Raw genomic sequence first — 18,779 nt, 5'->3', positions numbered from 1 at the left:
AACGTAAAGATGAGAAGTAAAGTTTTTTATGTGGTGTCAGATCTAACAACAGATGAATAAATGGCAATAAATTTACAATTTTCATCTAATATTTGCATAACTAAAATTTAATTGAAGAGAAGTTGAAAGGGGTAATTGAGTAATTAGCTGATATTTTGTGCCGTATGCACATCCAGAAGGAAAGGTGCTTTTTTTACGGCAATTAAAAACTCTTAAAAAGACAACTATAGTGATCTAACGCTTGTTTCTACTGACATTCAAAATTTTTCAAGAATGTCTAGGAAACGTGCTAAAACCTAAAGGTAAGGCGGACAGAGTTCTGCATTACGATGTAAACAGAACCAAGTGTTGCTCTCATGCCATTCTCCGTCTTTAAATGGGGCACTTGTACACATGAATTTTACCAATCCTCATGTAATACATGATGTTAGGAAGAATTCCGCTAACATCTGGTAGAATTGTTGTTTATTAAAAAACAGTCAGTTTCGCGGCCTAAAGCCTCACATCAGGTGCAACCTGCACGGTAAAAAGCAAGGTACAGTGTCGGCTTATCTTGTGGGTATTAAAATTAATAAAACAATCTTAAAATATACTCACAAAGTTAAAATATCATAGGCATACCAATCGCCCGTAGTCAAAATGTAGTATTCAGTAAATATTGTCAACAGTGTGGCGCACGAAAGGTACTAATGATATACACGGGATAGTAGATTTTGACTAGGAGCGGTGGGTATGCCTATGATTTTTTAAGGTTTTGATTATATTTTAGACATTCTGTGATTAATGTTAATGTTCACAAAATGTGGTGGCACTACTTTGCTCTTTATATGTAGGTCGCACCTTATATGCGGATTTAGGAAACGTAACCGGCTGTACTTTAATAAACAACTATTTTACTAGCGGTCAGCGCAATTCTTCCTAACAGTTGGCCGAGATGGCCGAGCGGATCTAGGCGCTACAGTCTGGAACCGCGAGACCGCTACGGTCGCAGGTTCGAATCCTGCCTCGGGCATGGATGTGTGTGATGTCCTTAGGTTAGTTAGGTTTAAGTAGTCCTAGGGGACTGATGACCCCAGCAGTAAAGTCCCATAGTGCTCAGAGCTGTTTCTTCCTAATACACTCCTGGAAATTGAATAAGAACACCGTGAATTCATTGTCCCAGGAAAGGGAAACTTTATTGACACATTCCTGGGGTCAGATACATCACATGATCACACTGACAGAACCACAGGCACATAGACACAGGCAACAGAGCATGCACAATGTCGGCACTAGTACAGTTTATATCCATCTTTCGCAGCAATGCAGGCTGCTATTCTCCCATGGAGACGATCGTAGAGATGCTGGATGTAGTCCTGTGGAACGGCTTGCCATGCCATTTCCACCTGGCGCCTCAGTTGGACCAGCGTTCGTGCTGGACGTGCAGACCGCGTGAGACGACGCTTCATCCAGTCCCAAACATGCTCAATGGGGGACAGATCCGGAGATCTTGCTGGCCAGGGTAGTTGACTTACACCTTCTAGAGCACGTTGGGTGGCACGGGATACATGCGGACGTGCATTGTCCTGTTGGAACAGCAAGTTCCCTTGCCGGTCTAGGAATGGTAGAACGATGGGTTCGATGACGGTTTGGATGTACCGTGCACTATTCAGTGTCCCCTCGACGATCACCAGTGGTGTACGGCCAGTGTAGGAGATCGCTCCCCACACCATGATGCCGGGTGTTGGCCCTGTGTGCCTCGGTCGTATGCAGTCCTGATTGTGGCGCTCACCTGCACGGCGCCAAACACGCATACGACCATCACTGGCACCAAGGCAGAAGCGACTCTCATCGCTGAAGACGACACGTCTCCATTCGTCCCTCCATTCACGCCTGTCGCGACACCACTGGAGGCGGGCTGCACGATGTTGGGGCGTGAGCGGAAGACGGCCTAACGGTGTGCGGGACCGTAGCCCAGCTTCATGGAGACGGTTGCGAATGGTCCTCGCCGATACCCCAGGAGCAACAGTGTCCCTAATTTGCTGGGAAGTGGCGGTGCGGTCCCCTACGACACTGCGTAGGATCTTACGGTCTTGGCGTGCATCCGTGCGTCGCTGCGGTCCGGTCCCAGGTCGACGGGCACGTGCACCTTCCGCCGACCACTGGCGACAACATCGATGTACTGTGGAGACCTCACGCCCCACGTGTTGAGCAATTCGGCGGTACGTCCACCCGGCCTCCCGCATGCCCACTATACGCCCTCGCTCAAAGTCCGTCAACTGCACATACGGTTCACGTCCACGCTGTCGCGGCATGCTACCAGTGTTAAAGACTGCGATGGAGCTCCGTATGCCACGGCAAACTGGCTGACACTGACGGCGGCGGTGCACAAATGCTGCGCAGCTAGCGCCATTCGACGGCCAACACCGCGGTTCCTGGTGTGTCCGCTGTGCCGTGCGTATGATCATTGCTTGTACAGCCCTCTCGCAGTGTCCGGAGCAAGTATGGTGGGTCTGACACACCGGTGTCAATGTGTTCTTTTTTCCATTTCCAGGAGTGTAGTAACGATTCGAAACACCTTGCAAGACAAAAAATTATTTTGTTATATATTCGAATTATTTGGCGTTATTTGTGAGTCTACAGTCACTGTGCCTATTATCCACAATGATTCCCTTTGTGTGCATGGAAATTAGCAGGATGGGTATATTACCCATACTAACGGAATGTGGGAATCCCAGTAGCATATCCGTTGTTCCTGCAGTTTGCTCCCACCTCCAGTTCCGTTCGTGGTGGTTCTCCTGTCTTCAGCTATGGCTGTCCTCAGTCAATTGAAAAGTATGAAAGTCACACGACACGAAAGCAGCGCATTTGCTGCAGGAAATACGAAACTGCCAAGACGCCTAAGTGATAGTTTCATACTTTCTGCGACATGATTAGCGCTCTCGCACCTCATTTGTGTTTATATGGACATACTTATACAGCAGACATTCAAGATGATAAACTATGTTTATTAGATCACAAAACACAAACTGTTTCACTGTTTCAAAACAGCGTATCTAAACGTTACATTGTACTGTTTTATTTGTTTCGAAACAATAACGTGTTTCAGTTTGCCCATCTCTGCTGCGTATGCGGCAGTAATTTGGGCATCAGTTGACGCCTCAGCGACACAAAGAACTGTTACGAATCGGTTACTCCGAGCACAGCTCGGAGCCAGACGCTCTGCAGCGTGCATCCGACTGACCCCGAACCACCTCCAAATGCGACTTTAGTGCGTCAAGCGAGAGCTCACTGGTAGGCAGAGTGGAGGTCTTATATGTTTTCCGATGAAAGCTGGTCCTACCTTGTAAAGACATTGCTTTCTCCGAAAGTATTCGCATTAACCGTGTTGTGTTGGCTGCAAAGCCAACACCATGTTACGAATGGAGGCCGAAATGCACGCCTTTTAGCTCACGCAGGCTGGCATGAGGAGGGAAGAACTATACTGACGTGAGGTCTGGAACATGACAAGGAATTAGAATTCAGAAAGCGGACGTAATTAGTTTCGCCCTTGACGGTACATGATTCACAATATTATCTGTTCAGAAGACATATAGTAACTGAATATGGCGCCTTGCTAGGTCGTAGCAAATGACGTGGCTGAAGGCTATGCTAAACTGTCGTCTCTGTAAATGAGAGCGTATGCAGACAGTGAACCATCGCTAGCAAAGTCGGCTGTACAACTGGGGCGAGTGCTAGGAAGTCTCTCTAGACTAGACCTGCCGTGTGGCGGCTCTCGGTCTGCAATCACTGATAGTGGCGACACGCGGGTCCGAGGTATACTAACGGACCGCGGCCGATTTAAAGGCTACCACCTAGCAAGTGTGGTGTCTGGCGGTGACACTACAAACCGGATATACAGTGTGGTCAGAAAATGTATTGAACGCTTGTAGGGATGTTGCAGGGCAGGTTGTACTGAGATATGAATGTTACAAAAAAAATTCGATACGTTGCGCCGTTTCTGAGATATTTAGCATTGAAGTTAGCCAATCAGATCGTCGCGCGCGTAAATTCAAGTTTCAGCTAGCGAGTCAAAGCACTCGTTGAGCAACACCGCCCCTGGCAGGCCGCTTGAATGCGAGCGCGGGACGCCCCGATTGGCTAAATTCTATGCTAATCTTCATCACTTTTAATATTGATTGTCAATTCATAATGCAAATTGACAAAGTGCAGAAGTTAAACATAAACAAATCACTTGTAGCATATGGCTTATATGTGTAAGGACATTTTGTCATGTACTGTGGAACATCTCATGATAAAATGGGGGCATATGTAAAGACACTGCTTTTTTTTTCTTTTGTGCCTTACCTTGTCATAGTACGTATGCATCATTTATTTAAACTATTCTTTACTTGTTAATACGTCACATTGTTTCTTCATTCATTTTGTTACTGTTTTATATTTTATATTGTACGAATATGAATGTTTTGGTTCTATATGCTTTGTAAATGTTTGGTTAGGCTAGGAGAAGTACTGTGTCAGAGAGAGAGCGAACGACTATCGATAGAGAGCGTGCGAGGCCGGCCGAAGTGGCCGTGCGGTTAAAGGCGCTGCAGTCTGGAACCGCAAGACCGCTACGGTCGCAGGTTCGAATCCTGCCTCGGGCATGGATGTTTGTGATGTCCTTAGGTTAGTTAGGTTTAACTAGTTCTAAGTTCTAGGGGACTAATGACCTCAGCAGTTGAGTCCCATAGTGCTCAGAGCCATTTGAACCATTTAGAGAGCGTGCGAGTTGTTGTGGTATGTGGTCGGTTGGCGGGTGAAAAAAACATTGAAAAGTTCGACGTGAAAGACGGTGATACGCGGAGGAACAATTAATTTCAGTGCGTCAGCTGCGTTAATAGGAGATTGTGCATTATTAAGTGAACAGTAAAACCTGAAAAGTATATCGAGTGTTTGCGGTGACGATTTTACAAACTGTGTGAACTTGTGACAATTAGCCGTGAAACAGACACCTATGTAGTGTGGAGACACTAACTGTTAGAACTGCTTGAAAGTGGACCAAACCAAAATGTTAAGTAAAAGGACAGTGCTGTGATTTGATCAAGAAACATTTATTATATCGTCCAAACTGTCTTAAAGACGACGACGTAAATTGAACTGATGTTTAACGGACTTTTATAGTGATAAACACATGTGACTGTTTCCCAGTGGCAACACGGTGAAAGAACTGTGCGAAGTATTAGCATTAACCGGATATATATCCTAATTACTAAAGACATTGCATAATTCCGACCTACTCGCACCGCGTGATTAATAAACTTTTAATAATAAAACGTCGCGCGCGTAACGACAACGCACATACTGGAACTATTATTATCGCGCCAGTGCTGCCAGCTGATTCGACTACATCGGAGACGTGGAACACCGCCGTAACTGGAATATTAATGAAACAGGAGAATCCATCATTGTCTTCACACCACGAACCAGGATTTACTTCACACATCGTCCGCGCGGACCACCGCTGACGTCATCGCACTGCCTGCAGCAACAGTTAAGACATTATTACGCTCTCTCTCATTTCAAAATTAATGACAATTGATGTTAAATTAACTTTTTTTTAAAATACTGTCACAACATTTCAATTTTGTTTGGTTCCAATAAATATTCTTTCCATTATTTCGTCTTGTTGACAGTGTTGAAAACCCGCCAAAGTTCAAATAATAATTTTCTTTCAAAATTCTTCTCAGACATTTTGCTGCTCATTATAATATAATTTTAATGTTTGTTTGTAACTTCTTTTGGAGGGAGTACATATTTTATTTTCTGTGTAGTAAAATTAGCTACCATAAAATTACTTATATTACCAGCTGATGCTGTCCGCCATTACTGCTTGAAAACTGCACCTATTTTCTCATTGACTGTCAGCTTCAAAACAAAATTATGTATTTCGTGGGCATCTATGAGATGCGCGATGTCTATGTAGGCCCCTACAATAATTTGTTTTTACTTTAGCAGGTTTACTGGAATTATATTGACTTTAATTGTTCATTGCCCCCCCCCCCCATTAAAGTGATTTATCGCATCTATATAACAATTGTACTGAATTAGCTAATTTTTTTTTCGTCCATGACTAACAGGGGTAATCAGATTCCTTGTATAGGTCATGTTTTATTATTTAAAAGGTTTTTTTTAGAAGTACAGAACCAGTTTCTCTACAACCTCTGCCAGTAATGGCCCTATGTTGGTTTAAAGGAGGCCAGTTAAGGGTGTGCAACCAACCTGTCGGCAGCCTAGACACATCTAGAGTAACGGACTAGAGTGCGATTTCGTATGACAGCACTCTGGTAGTTAAAAACATTCTCGCACCACATTCCGTGCCCGAATGCATAAAACAAGTGCAACAAGCTTCATTTGACGGAATAGGCACCAACGTACCGAAACACAAGGATGAAATGACGTTTCCTTTAGTTGTTCAATTCCTTACTGAAACTGTTGAAGTTTGTTTCGCTGAATAACGAAATACCGGAAACAATTGCAAAGTTTTGTCTAAACACTTTAAGACAACTGCAAATTCCTTTAGACAAATTAATCGCTTTTTGTGGAGAAAATACCAACATCGGAGAGCTTGATGGACGCGGCCGGCGGAACGTGTTTGTCAAATTGAAGAACAACTAGGAAAAAATGTAGAAAGAATTGGATGCTCTCCAAAATACTTTATCAAGCGTTGCTGGAGTCTTAACTGTCGACATTGAAATAATCGTCATGAAAATATTTAACAGTTTTTTGTACACTCGGTAAGGACAGAGATGATGAAAGAGTTCCGTTTATACGTTAATGTCGATCATCACGGAAAAACAAGATGGCTGTCGTTAACGCACGTAACTGAGAGAATTCTTGTACTATAGATTACATTAATAAAATTTCTTGACACCTAAGATAGGCCACCTAAAATAATTTCAGACTTTTCCAGTAGTCCGGTCAGAGAAGTTTACATCATGTTTCTGCAGTCAAACTTGGCTCTGTTTGAAAAAAAAAAAAAAAAATGAAAAGCTTTGAGAAGAACCAAGTCTCGATAATTGAAATAAGAAATATATTAATCTACACTGAAAGATGTCAGGATGAAAGGAAGACTGGCAATTTTATTGGGGTACAAACCAAGATGAATTTGAAAAAATTAAAGAATGAGAACTCTAACCAAGAAACTATTAATTTGATTTCGAAATTTTAGGAAGAAACAATGGCTTTCTAAAACGATAGCATTTGATTATATAGAGAAATGGGCTATCTCTCTTAACAAATATCAAGTATTTGATTCGATGACGCTATCTGACACCGCATATTGGACGATGATTTGAAAACACTATTATACACCTGACTAAAATGGTGTGAAGTTTTCAGGCGACAATTGTTTTCAGGAGTATATGTGTCTAAAGAACTGTTTTGAAACTAAGTGTGACTCAGAAGAATAGAATCCTAAGAACACCGTGGAAGAAAAGTGGATTTACTTTATTAAGAAAACTGAAAATCCTGAACGAAAATGCCAACCGCTAAAATAATACGAGTATTTGTTTTCTATTCCCGCACATAACGCCACTTTGGAAAGAGTTCAAATGGTTCAAATGGCTCTGAGCAATATGGGACTTAACTGCTGTGGTCATCAGTCCCCTAGAACTTAGAACTACTTAAACCTAACTAACCTAAGGATGTCACACACACCCATGCCCAAGGCAGGATTCGAACCTGCGACCGTAGCGGTCGCGCGGTTCCAGACTGTATCGCCTAGAACCGCTCGGCCACTCCGGCCGGCCTTTGGAAAGAGTATTTTCGCTGATGTAAGACCAGTGGACTGATGAAAGAAAGCGCTTGTTGACAGGGACTGTAGAATCAACCTTATAGCGCCAGTTTAACTACAAGTTGACTTGCATAGAATTTTATAAATACGTAAAAGGGAAAAAAGACTTGCTGAAAATGGTGAAATATTTCGATAAATATGGTGTACCATCTACTGCCACTGCAACAAGTTTCGTGTAGTATTGCTCTAAATAAAAAGTAATTATATGAAATAAATTTTTACGTCATTTCTACGCCTCCGTCTCGAAGTTTCCCGACGAGGTCCCAGATAGATATGGCTCCCTTGTCAAAGTATTTAATGTTAAGTGTTAATCTTAGAGAGTAATTCACCTGTTTAACTTCTCCATGGCTCCCTTGTCAAAGTATTTAATGTTAAGTGTTAATCTTAGAGAGTAATTCACCTGTTTAACTTCTCCATAATAAATCTTATTGTTACAGGCGTCACTTGTTTCTGTTATGCATTAGATGATCGCTTCTCTCTTTAATATATCTATGTGCATAGCATGATGCCCATCTTGTCATGCATGACTGGGCCACCTCTGTTAACTCTTTAATATATCTATGCGCATAGCATGATGCCCATCTTGTCATGCATGACTGGGCCACCTCTGTTAACTCTTTAATATATCTATGTGCATAGCATGATGCCCATCTTGTCATGCATGACTGGGCCACCTCTGTTAACTCTTTAATATATCTATGCGCATAGCATGATGCCCATCTTGTCATGCATGACTGGGCCACCTCTGTTAATTACTATCCAGTAAGACATTTCTGTTGTGCGACATTATAATTTCCTTTCGTTAGACTAAGTTTTCTGAAGCTGAGAAATTAGCAGCGATCTATGGCCCTGTAACACTAACCAAAACGGCCTTGCTGTTGTGGTACTGCGAACGGGTGAAAGCAAGGGGAAACTACAGCCGTAATTATTCCCGAGGGCATGCAGTTTTAATTTGTGGCACAACTTGACTAGAAAAAGGGATCGGTTGGTAGGACATGTTCTGAGGCATCAAGGGATCACCAATATAGTACTGGAGGGCAGCGTGGAGGGTAAAAATCGTAGAGGGAGACCAAGAGACGTATACACTAATCAGATTCAGAAGGATGTAGGCTGCAGTAGGCACTGGGAGATGAAGAAGCTTGCACAGAGTAGCATGGAGAGCTGCATCAAACCAGTCTCAGAACTGAAGACAACAACAACAACAAAAGTTCTTTAGCCAGGATCGCATAATTCGTCTTTATTTTTGGCATACGGTTTCGACAGATATAATTGTCACGTTCTGGTCTTGAAAAAGTTTTTGCTACAAAACGCGTTTGTTCTGAGTTATAACGTCATGCCACGTTTTTGGTCCAAGTGTAGCACCATACAGGTCATCTAACAAGGGGAAGGTCTCAGACACGGCCAACCGATTCGGCTTAAATTTGGCAGGTCGCCTGTGTACAACCTAAAACGAAGGACTCTTAAGATATTTTGGGTCAACACCCCCGCGTTTTTGAGAAAATCACCCCTAAAGGTTGTGATGAGCAATCGACTCAAAATTGGAGGAATCTATAGATAATTGTAAATAGAGCATTTTTCATCATCATGTATGGGGTCCGCAAACGCAAACTTTTCCAGAAATCGAGGAAAGAAACTTTTACAACTGCCGGTTCTGTAAACACATGGCAAACGCTTTTCACCGAAAGCGCCGATAGCGCCGGCACGGTAGCTAAGCGTGTTTGCTCAGAGGGTTAGCTGCCCTCTGTAATAAAACAAACTGAGTTAATCGATCAGCAACGAACTTAAACGGGTATCTTACGACGTCCACCCCGAGCAGATCAACGAATGAAAGCGAACAAAATGAGATTAAAAATATATGAACCTAGCGGATGTTATTCTTTTCTTTTGTATTTTTCCATACCTCAATTGATAAGGATAGGTGGATTAATAAGGTAAGTAAATCAATAAGGGATGATAACAACAAGGTAGGCAAATAAATTTCTCAAACCTCAAGGGGTAGTAAACAAGTAAAATGTTACTCCAGGTCATTTTACAATGGCTCTTCCAGTCACTGTTACGTGTCCCCACTTTTCTTCGAACAACTAGGTGGATGGTACTTGTCATATAAACATTCGAAACAAATATACTCACAGCACCAAGAGCATCTAATGAATGCAATCTTTCGACAGCTGTACTGTTCCTTCCGAAGAGTCGGCGGAAAACAAACTTGGTTTACATTTAAAAATATGTCTTTTTCGGGAATTAATTTTGATGCGTACCACGCATACGATATCATTGCCGGAAAAATCTGTGCTGAAAGTTGGTTATGAATTATGCTGTGAATAGTTATTGCATCCGTGCGGTTGTGCAATTCCCGCTGGGTTTCCAGAAGCACACTGCAATTCTGAAGCCTGAAAATAAAATTTTTAAGCTGGCGATAGAAATAAATGTCACACGGCTGGCACACAGGTGCGCAGTTTGGCGGTATTACTTTTACTGTGCACGTCAGCTGACCCTCGCCATCTATAAACATTGTGTCATATATTGCAGTATTAATTTGTCTACTCCAGGAATCCACTCCAGGTTTGAGAAATTTATTTGTCTACGTTATTATTATCATTCCTTATTGATTTACTTACCTTATTAACCCTCCTATCCCTATCAATTGAGATATGGAAAAATACAAACGAAAAGATTAACATCCGCTAGGTTTCTTCGAGATTCGAATCCGTGTTCTCCGATTCCCAGCCAGTTACATTGGCCGTTGCGCTATCGGTGCTGTCGGGTAAAAGCTTTTACCATGTGGGTACAGAACCCACAGTTGTAAAAGATTCTTACCTCGATTTCTGGAAAAGTATGCGTTTTCGGACCCCGTACCTGATGATGAAAAATGATCTATTTACAATTATCTATCGATCCCGCCAATTTTGAGTCCATTGCTCGTCATAACCTTTAGGGGTGATTTTCTCAAAAACGCTGGGGTGTTGACCCAAAATATCTTAGATCCTTCATTTTAGGTTGTACACAAGCAACCTGCCAAATTTAAGCCGAATCGGTTGGCCGTGTCTGAGGCCTTCCCCTTGTAAGGTGGATCCTCGATGTATGGAACATGTTACGCAAACGTAAACAGATGTAAAAATGTGCATTTTACTGAAGACTGTGATTTTTAAAAGTTAGCAGTCATCTGTGAGCCTACGTATACTGACATGGCTAAGTGTACAAGGTGGTTTTTAACTGTAAATGGTTTATTTTTGACATATCTTTGTATAAAGTGCTGTATTTTGTACACCACAATGACAACATAGTATGATATTCTAACTCACAATGAAGACGTTGCCTATCAAAAAGTTTTTTAAGACAAGAAGATCCCCCTGTCAAAATTAAAGTCGAATTTATGCGATCTCGACTACTGAAAGTCGTCTTTTCCTTTAGTAAATTTGTGTGATCATGTGGGGTGCGTCCCATTCTGCGAAAGTAGCAGACATAGGGCTATTGCGCCATCGTGGTATGCAAAACAGCACAACCGAGATCTTTTATTTAGTTACTACTTTTGGCTGACCATGATGACCTTCAGATTGTTCCCTGTTAATAACACTGGATAAAAAGATATATTATTTAACCAAAAATTGTGTAAGTAGGCTGTTTAGATTTTTATGTTAGTAACGCCACTTAGCGCTCTGTATGAAAATCACTGGCCGTGCTGTGTGGAGTCTGTGGCTGCTTTTCATTGTTGGAATATTTGCTGTTGTAGTGTTGAATAGAATTGGGGAGAAGAGGAGCTTGTGGCACAACTTGACTAGAAGAAGGGATCGGTTGGTAGGACATGTTCTGAGGCATCAAGGGATCACTAATTTAGTATTGGAGGGCAGCGTGGAGGGTAAAAATCGTAGAGGGAGACCAAGAGATGAATACACTAAGCAGATTCAGAAGGATGTAGACTGCAGTAGGTACTGGGAGATGAAGAAGCTTGCGCAGGATGGAGTAGCATGGAGAGCTGCATCAAACCAGTCTCAGGATTGAAGACCACAACAACAACAGTGTTGGGCAGTTGGCTGTTAACAGCGCGTAGCGTTGCGCAGTTGGAGGCGAGCCGCCAGCAGTGGTGGATGTGGGGAGAGAAATGGCAGAATTTTGAGAGCGGACGATCTGGACGTGTGTCCATCAGAGACAGTAAATTTGTAAGACTGGATATCATGGACTGATATACATATATTATGGCTTTTGAACACTATTAAGGTAAATACATTGTTTGTTCTTTATCAAAATCTTTCATTCGCTAACTATGCCTATCAGTAGTTAGTGACTTCAGTAGTTGGAATCTTTTATTTAGCTGGCAGTATTGGCGCTCGCTGTATTGCAGTAGTTCGAGTAATGAAGATTTTTGTGAGATAAGTGATTCATGAAAGGTATACGTTATTGTTACTCAGGGCCATTCTTTTGTAGGGATTTTCGAAAGTCAGATTGCGTTGCGCTAAAAATATTGTGTGTCAGTTTAGTGATGATGAGAAACGTCTGAATACGTTCAGTTTTGCTCAGCTGTTTGAAAATCAAATAACGTAACGGCATTTCCAATACAGTAATCCAATAATTTTTCTAAGGGGACGTTTCAATTGCTGCGTCAAAGAGTTGACATATATTTGTTCGTCTTTCAGATTCACCATGTTTAATACTTGTACTTTTTAACGCTGCCACTCCTCGGTAAAAGTTGTAGCCTATTTGTTTTTCAGCATATCATTACACAGGCCGGTGCGAAGATAATCATAATTAATAGAAGCTAGTAAGTAAATAAAAAAGATTTTCGGAACAAAGAGTGATACGAACTATAGAGACAGTGTTAACAACGTAAGGAATCTACACTACTGGCCATTAAAATTGCTACACTACGAAGATGACCTGCTACAGACGCGAAATTCAACCGACAAGAAGAAGATGCTGTGATATGGAAATGATTAGCTTTTCAGAGCATTCACACAAGGTTGGCGCAGGTGGCGACACCTACAACGTGCTGACACGAGGTAAGCTTCCAACCGATTTCTCATACACAAACAGCGCGTATCGCGACATTGCTGCTCGCGTTGGTCGAGATCCAATGACTGTTGGCAGAATATGGAATCGGTGGGTTCAGGACGGTAATACGGAACGCCGTGCTGGATCTCAACGGCCTCGTATCACTAGTAGTCGAGATTACAGGCATCTTATGCGCGTGGCTGTAACGGATCGTGCAGACACGTCTCGATTCCTGAGTCAACAGTTGGGGACGTTTGCAAGACAACAACCATCTACACGAACAGTTCGACGACGTTTGCAGCAGCATGGACTATCAGCTCGGAGACCATGGCTGCGGTTACCCTTGACGCTGCATCACAGACAGGAGCACCTGCGATGGTGTGCTCAACGACGAACCTGAGTGCACGAATGGCAAAACGCCATTTTTTTTGATGAATCCAGGTTCTGTGTACAGCATCACGATGGTCGCATCCGTGTTTGGCGAAATCGCGGTGAAAGCACATTGGAAGCGTTTATTCGTCATCGCCGTACTGGCGTATCACCCGACGTGATGGTATGGGGTGCCATTGGTTACACGTCTCGGTCACCTCTTGTTCGCATTGACGGCACTTTGAACAGTGGAAGTTACATTTCAGATGTGTTACGACCCGTGGCTCTACCCTTCATTCGATCCCTGCGAAACACTACATTTCACCTGGATAATGCACGAATGCATGTTGCAGGTCCTGTACGGGCCTTCCTGGATACAGAAAATGTTCGACTGCTGCCCTGGCCAGATCATTCTCCAGATCTCTCACCATTTGAAAATGTCTGGTCAATGGTGGCCGAGCAAGTGGCTCGTCACAATACACCAGTCACTACTCTCGTATGAACTGTGGTATCGTGTTGAAGCTGCATGGGCAGCTGTACCAGTACACGCCATCCAAGCTCTGTTTGACTCAATGCCCAGGCGTATCAAGGCCTTTATTACGGCCAGAGGTGGTTGTGCTCGGTACTTTCTCAGCATCTATGCACCTATATTGCATGAAAATGTAATCACATGTCAGTTCTAGTATAATATATTTGTCCAATGAATACCCGTTTATCATCTGCATTTCTTGTTGGTGCAGCAATTTTAATGGCCAGTAGTGTACATAACTCACTGCATAAGGGTATTTGTTGGAAATTTGGTTTTGATATCTTGAGTTATTAAGAAAATAGAAAGGATGTTACGTGTTGCACGGTTTATTCTGTACGCTTCTAGAGAGGTCTGTGTTAAAGCCAAGTTAACACTTCCTGTTTTTTATACTGTTCGTCTCCCAGTCACCTGTGTTCTGTTTTTATTTGTTTCATCTATATGATGGGTGTTTCGAGATTTCGTGTTCTCTAATCCTTCTAGACTATGCCCACTTCCTGGTATTCTGGTTTTCCAGCTGGCTATCGATTATTTTGCTTGATCGATTTGCAATCGATGTTGTCGCCTGGCTGGAACATTTGATACGAGCTAATGGCTTCTGTTCCGACTGTGAATGGGAGCAGGCGCATGTCTACAAAGAGCTGCTTCTAGGCATACGAGCGCCACCTTGAATCCAAGAAATTAGATCTTATAGTAGGCCTACAGCTTAAAAAAAGGGTGAATGAATTTTCCTTTAATATTTGTCAGACTAAATATTCTGTGCATTTAAGTGTCCTTTCAGACTCTGGCTATCTGGGAGAACGTAAAGCTACTTATTCCGTCGTCATGAAAATAGATTTTTTGGTTGTATAAATTGAGGTTGGTTAGCCCGTCTAGGGGAAGAGACCAAACAGCGAGGTCGTCCGCCCCATCGCATTAAGGAAGGATGGGGCAGGATATCGGCTGTGTCTTTTCAAAGGAACCATCTCGGCATTTTCCAGAAGCGATTTAGGGAAATCACGGAAAACCTAAATCGGGATGGCGGGACGTAGGTCTGAACCGTCGTCGTCCCGAATGCATGTCCAGTGTGCTAAGCACTGCGCCAAACTGATCGTCATCTAACATATCCTAAATTTTCTTTCCCATTCTTCTGCATATTTTTCTTGTCAGCAACTTGGATGCATGAGCTGTTGAGCTGACTGTGCGATAATTCTTGCACAAGTCAGATGTTATGTCGCTAGACTCATAGGTTCAGCACACCAGCATGGATAGTCATTTAGTGGCTATTTCTCCAATGATTTCACAAATTCTGTTGTGATGTTATCGATCCCTTGTGCATTATTTGATCTTAAGTCGCTCAAAAGGTCTCTTAAATACTGATTCTAATACTGGATCCCCTATTTAGTGTGCACAAAACACAGAGATCTATGTTAGGATAAACCCATTGATATCCATACGAGTAAATATACATTTGAGTTGATAGCAAAGATATCAGAGAACGACATGTAAAATTCAAGAGTTACTAGAACTAAATTTGCAGGCAAAAAAATTAAGCTCTCAGAATGGCACGAGGTAACGAAAAGAAACTTCACGGGGTAGGACTTATGTGGTGTTAGTTCAGTGATTACAAAATGGAGTCAAATTTACGAGAACTTGGCAGTAAGAGAAAACATCATTCTAACTTTGCTCTCCCTCTGGCCTCGGTGCATGCACTGCTTATACGGATTTCAGCTGGACGGTAAAGAAAGCTGTTTATCACGACTAAAACTGTGAATGGCACGTATCCCAGCCATACAACAGAACGTCTCTTCTCGGCCATGGGTGACCTCTGTGAAGCTTAGAGCGTCATGTGACCTCTCTCATCAGCATGAGACTGGGACATGGGTGTTAGCCCGCCCAGATGTACCGGATGGAAGTCATCGCTTTTGGACACTATTATCCTATCAGGACAGAACGCTGTTGATGGATTTGGGCCACGTCGTATTGTCGTCTAGCAAGGACACGGCCGCATTTGCGATCTTGTACAAGAAATTAGTTGATAGCAGCTGTCCCTCCCTGCTTTACTTCACTGGTTCGACATACAGGGTGTTTACGTAAGGTCATTCAAAAATGTAACAGGACATAAAGGATACTCTATTGAACAATTTGAGGTAAGGAACCTGGGGTCGGAGAAGGCAGCTTAAGCATAATAAAAGCACTTTACTGTGTACTTTTTTATTTACATTAGTTACAGTTAACTGTAAATACCATCACTGATACAAGTAAAGTACCATTTGTACTGTACCTTACAAAATGTACTGAAACTGACGGCCACTAACCTCAACCATTTACTTCGATATCTTCTTAAGCCGGCTTATCCGAACCGAGGTTCCCTACCTCACATTGTTCAGTGGAACATTGTCTATGCGTGATGGCTGGGTTTTGTGTGATGCCCTTAGGTTAGTTAGGTTTAAGTAGTTCTAAGTTCTAGGGGACTGATGACCATAGATGTTAAGTCCCGTAGTGCTCAGAGCCATTTGAACCATTTGAACCATTGTCTATCTCCTGTTACATTTTTGCACGCTCTTACGGAAACACCCTGTATATAGACATTATTTGCACACAGACTGTTTAAAAGACACCAGTATCCAGGTTTGACCTAGAAGTTGCGTGGATCTTGTCCTTCCATGGAACCAGTCCGGTTCGGAATCTGCGACGTCTATCTGTGCTTTTACTTCGTGTGAAGAACTTATCACTGTAAACGACACCGTTGTCCAGATTTCGCTTGTAAGCAACTGTGATTCTCTTCTGAAACTGGCCCGGTTCGGAACGTGGTTCGTAATTTTGTGTTTTTTTAATTTATGTTTGTACTTCACACTTTTATTATCGTCCTAGTGTGCAAACAACACTAAAGTTAAATTGGAACTGTTTTAGCTACTGCTGTCTGTTTGGTGTTCGTCTCTTAGCGTTTTTATTTTACATTAAGAACTAATATTTGTACATCGAACTCTTTTTTATTGTTCTACTGTGGAAATTGCAATTATCTTAACATCGCACTTTTGTAACCATTGTTGGCTGTATGGTCTTCGCTGCCCAAAGCCAAAAATAGGTAAATAAAAAAATGAAAGTAAAGAACACTGAACCAGCAACTCAGACACAGTGGTCACAGTACTAATGTAACAGTTTTACTTTCGTGTTTGACAGCTTCGTTGATCACTCACTCGCCGACGGCCGCTTAGTATTCTGCTCTACCTCCAGCCAGACGGACCGCGCCGGGCTGCGGCTTGGCGTTGCCAAATGTCGCCCCTGCACTCTCCATCCCCCCTCTGTCGCAGATTCCCCTCGCCAGAAAGTGAAAAAGCTCGCGCCGCGGAAGCAAGAAAAATTGTCCTCGTAGCATCTGGAGTGACTTGTGGGGGCTTGTTCCCCCGCCGCAAGCCGACAACACCCCACGTTAATCCGGCGAGGGAGCGCAGGGCACTGCAACATGCGCAGGGGGTGTCGAACCACCACCCCCGCCACCCCCTCACGCCCTGGCAGTCACCAGACTCGTATGCAAACACGCGCCAGCCCCTCGCAAGCCCCAACACTCACTCACTCACACACTCACCAGCAGCGACCGACCGGCTTACGTCCGCAGTAATGGCGCCGCTATTGAAACACGAGCGCTCACCGTATGAATCCTACATCTACTTCTACGTCTGTAGTTCTCTGTTCGATGTATGGCGGAGGGTACTTGGGGTATCACTATCGTTCCCCTCCACCTACCGACTATTCGTGATTTATTGGGGAAGGGTTCGTGGAAAGGAATGTCCGTCGGTAAAGCTCCATATCAGGTCTAACTTACGATCTTCCCCTTCTGGTCGCATCGCGGAATTTATCTCGGAAAAAGTTACTCTTTCCAGAATGAGATTTTCACTCTGTAGCGGACTGTGCGCTGATATGAAACTTCCTGGGAGATTAAAACTGTGCGCCGGACCGAAACTCGAACTCGGGACCTTTGCCTTTCGGGGGCAAGTGCTCTACCAACTTTTTTTTCTTTATGCTTTTTTTTGTTAACATAAATGAGTATACAGTACCACTATCAGCAACAACCCAAATTTTTTTATGTTATTTTTTTGGGGGGAGCACAGGAGAAAGAAAACAAATAGGCTGCAGATAGAGAGCTATGCGTGAAAAGGATAAACATGTGTAAGGAGAAAAAAGAAGAGGAGGAGAAAAGAGAAGTGAAATAAAATAGGAATACTTCCCGCGCCATGCTCCACTTTGGCGCGCCATCAGAACAAAATGCATTCTATCATTGACCATTAAAGGGGAACGTGGGATCGTCCAGTCTGCCTGGCACGGTTCGTTGAGATTCCAGCTTTGAGGAGGGTTGGTGAAAATACTCTGTAAATAGTTCGCGAAAGTGGCCCGATAGTGTCGATGTCGGCGAACGGTGTGGTGATGTACTTGGAGGCGTGTCCAAAAGTCCGCCGGATCGACGATGTCGTCCCGGAAGAGGAAGAGGAAGAGGAAGTAGCAAGCCATGACACTGATCCATGTGATGGAGTGCCACTTAGCCGATGAAAAGTAGGTCGTGTCGGGATATATCATCATGGTAGGAGAAACGTGATGGTACGTGGTGGTACTCGGAGGGTCCAGACAGCTGCTGCTGGCCCACACTCAAAACGATGTAAATCTGTATCTTCGACATTGCACTTGAGGCACAGGGGTGAGTCCACCAGCGCGATGCGATGCAGTTGCTGTCTTGTAGTATACTTGGCGTTGACAAGAACGTACCACATGGAGGTGGTGTCACTGGTGAGATATGGTTGGTGGATCGTTTTCCAAACTGTAGGCCATGAAACCTGGGGTTGATGTGTTTCGACGGGGTTGCGGGATGGAGACTTTCGGAGAAGGCAATAGATGTCGCGGGTGGTCGTCTTCCTGGTCCTGGGGGACCTACTGAGCTACCCAAGCACGACTCACGCCCCGTCCTCAAATCTTTACTTCTGCCATTACCTCGTCTGCTACCTTCCAGACTTTACAGAAGCTCTTCTGCGAACCTTGCAGAACTAGCACTCCTGCAAGAAAGGTCCCGACTTCCAGTCTCGGTCCGGCACACAGTTTTAATCTGCCAGGAAG

This window comes from Schistocerca serialis, chromosome 10 (assembly GCF_023864345.2).
Source record: "Schistocerca serialis cubense isolate TAMUIC-IGC-003099 chromosome 10, iqSchSeri2.2, whole genome shotgun sequence".
NCBI lineage: Eukaryota > Metazoa > Arthropoda > Insecta > Orthoptera > Acrididae > Schistocerca > Schistocerca serialis.
Note: the sequence above shows the minus strand (reverse complement) of the source record.